The sequence below is a fragment of the Anneissia japonica genome, unplaced genomic scaffold (genome assembly GCF_011630105.1).
Source record: "Anneissia japonica isolate Jap-2015-1 unplaced genomic scaffold, ASM1163010v1 scaffold287712_len2945570_cov188, whole genome shotgun sequence".
Taxonomy (NCBI): domain Eukaryota; kingdom Metazoa; phylum Echinodermata; class Crinoidea; order Comatulida; family Comatulidae; genus Anneissia; species Anneissia japonica.
In genome coordinates this window covers 1,571,470-1,573,991 of record NW_022704401.1, presented here as the reverse complement: position 1 = coordinate 1,573,991, position 2,522 = coordinate 1,571,470, and the positions used below count along the sequence as shown (strand labels likewise).

Genomic DNA, 2,522 nt, shown 5'->3' with positions numbered 1-2,522 from the left:
ATTTTTGGTGTATTTGGACCGAAACCATAAAGAGTAATTTAATAGACAATTCGTGGTACACAATTTTTACAAGTTTGTGCTTTAGTAATTCGCGAATTTAAAATACAAAAAAATTTTGAACAGTAAAGCATTTAAAATCCCTGCTGTAAAAATTTATAATCTATAATTTAAAATATTAAGATGAAAAATCGAGCCCCGGGGACGCAAATCCGACTCTGGAAACTAAGGGTGCCTCCATTTCGTTGCACTCGAAGACTAGCGTGTACTCCATTTTGTAAATATCGGCGATCGTACTCGGGAAGATCGTAATATACAGAACATTTCGAAGACCGTGTGCTACACAAATAATTAATTTGTATGAAATAAATATATACCCGTAGATTAAATATTATTAAGTATGTAATCTTCTAACTCAGTAATTTATAGACAATATTACAGTTTGTCTCTATTTGATTCGTATGCGAGGCTGAGACCTAAGCAGTGGATGCATGGGGGGCCTAGCATATTAGCGTACCCGTAAATATGCGGCGACGATTTTCCTTTTTAAAAATGGCTCCATTCCTTCCGAAATCAGTATCTTGTTGGCTAAATGACCAGTGTACATCATGCTTCTTCACCCTGTCATTCACAATTTCACTCAATATATGCGATTTTCAGGACATAAAACAACATTTTTATAACAATACTTAGTAATAAATACTGTAATACTTTATTACATAGTAGTACACATTCACATGTATATTAGCCTATCTCTTTTAAATTATTATGGAATATAAATATACATGGTGGTACTGCATTTGATTATAATATCCTTCAGAACATTTATTTCAATAACTATGGTAAGCCTACATTCCAAGACTGACATAAATACTTGATACAGTGCAGGAAACAAGAGTACTGAGGTAGACAACATTTCATTTTCTGGTTGGTACTTTACTAAAAAATCTGACTAATAAGAAATTATTTATATTTGCATAAGCATTAAACATAATTAGTTTGCTTATTTCTTCTGTAAGTAATAATAGTAATAATAGTAATAATAATAATAATGAAGACAATTGTTCTTTATAAACAAAGCCTGTATTTAAAAAAAAAAATTAAATCAATAACAACACTGCTGCAGTGGTTTTTTATTTATTATTTTTAAGCAAGTTTTTGTTTTTCCATAGGCAGGCTATTCTGCTGCATTTGCGGCATTCTGAGTAGATTAGATTTCAATGGTTGAATCTTTAAGCATCATTATAAAGTTTTTAACATTGCACGTTCATAACCGTCATTGTCTGCAAATCTGTACAGAATCTGAAATTGGTGTGCCTAAAAATAAATAAAATATATTGGTTACATATAATGTATTCAATAATATATAGATTGGTATGCTTTTGGTATTTTTTACTAACACTAAAGCTTGAGTTATTAATTAAAATTATTACAACATGAATCAAATTGTGCTTGCAACAGCAACTTTATTAGTGTATCTCAGTCACAATGCCCGAAATAATATTTTGTGAAACAAACTAAACTAGTGACTTGTTTTTTTGTCTTTTTTTTTAACAGGTTAGCAGTTTCGAGAGAATTCTCTTTGGTGCCAGGCTTAAGAAGCCCATTTCTCTTTGTGTATTCCGCTAACCTGTTTTTTTTTTGTGCTTCATTTTCATGCGTTTTTGTATATGAACATGCCAAATTTTAATAAATAGAAAAAAGTACTGTAGTATTATTGTGTCTTCTAATCTTATGCCTGGCCCTATCCTTTGTACTATTGTGTATGTTTCATCAAATATTATAGACATCACAATGCCTATATTACAGCATTAAAATAAATCCTGGCTGGCTAGCTAGCTAGGCTGGTAATATCAGTATGATTATAGAAATTAGATGGAAATAAATACAGTAGTACACATGGTCTATCCTAAACTAACAAAGCCTCAGTCTGCCTTCACTGTCAGACGCCTACACAATGGATCGCACCACCATGCGGCCCGCGGCTGCAGTCAATGTCACTCAGCTACGACTACCGCGTGATCACACATGCTCAAAATATTGCCTAGAATTTTACGGCCTATAAGTATGATTACAAATTTTTGAACAGACTTGAGACAGGTCTTACCTGACTAAACTAAGATTAAACATGATAAATCAACACTTCAAAAAAAATATTGATTCCCGGGGACGCAAATCCGACTCTGGCGAAAATTGTAAATAAAAGCCTAGTCAAATCGTACCATATTTTCACTATTTCACATGCGTCAACTTCGATCGATAAATGCTTTGCGTTAACGTGGGTTTTCCCAAACAACTCCGATTGGTTCCGAAACTAGACTTATTTGGAAAGTAAAGAGGCTGTCTCTTATACACATCTAGATGTGTATAAGAGACAGATAGCTTATCTTCATCATCTTTTAAAGTCTATTTTCCCCCTTCCCCCTCTCCTCCCCCCAATCCCTGTGAGCAGATCCAGCAAAACATTGCATGATCTGCTGCAACTATATGGAATATTCCCTCAGGGAGATGAGTTTGTGTTCCTT

General features: G+C 33.5%; 1 long non-coding RNA gene across 1 annotated transcript; it reads right to left on the bottom strand.

The window, feature by feature from the left end:
• Positions 1-686: 686 nt before the first annotated feature.
• On the bottom strand, positions 687-2,311 carry LOC117104703. The gene is made up of 2 exons (XR_004444801.1): positions 2,105-2,311; positions 687-1,314 (listed from the first exon to the last, which is right to left on the bottom strand). It is a non-coding gene; the product is annotated as an uncharacterized LOC117104703 (long non-coding RNA).
• Between the last annotated feature and the right edge of the window lie 211 nt (positions 2,312-2,522).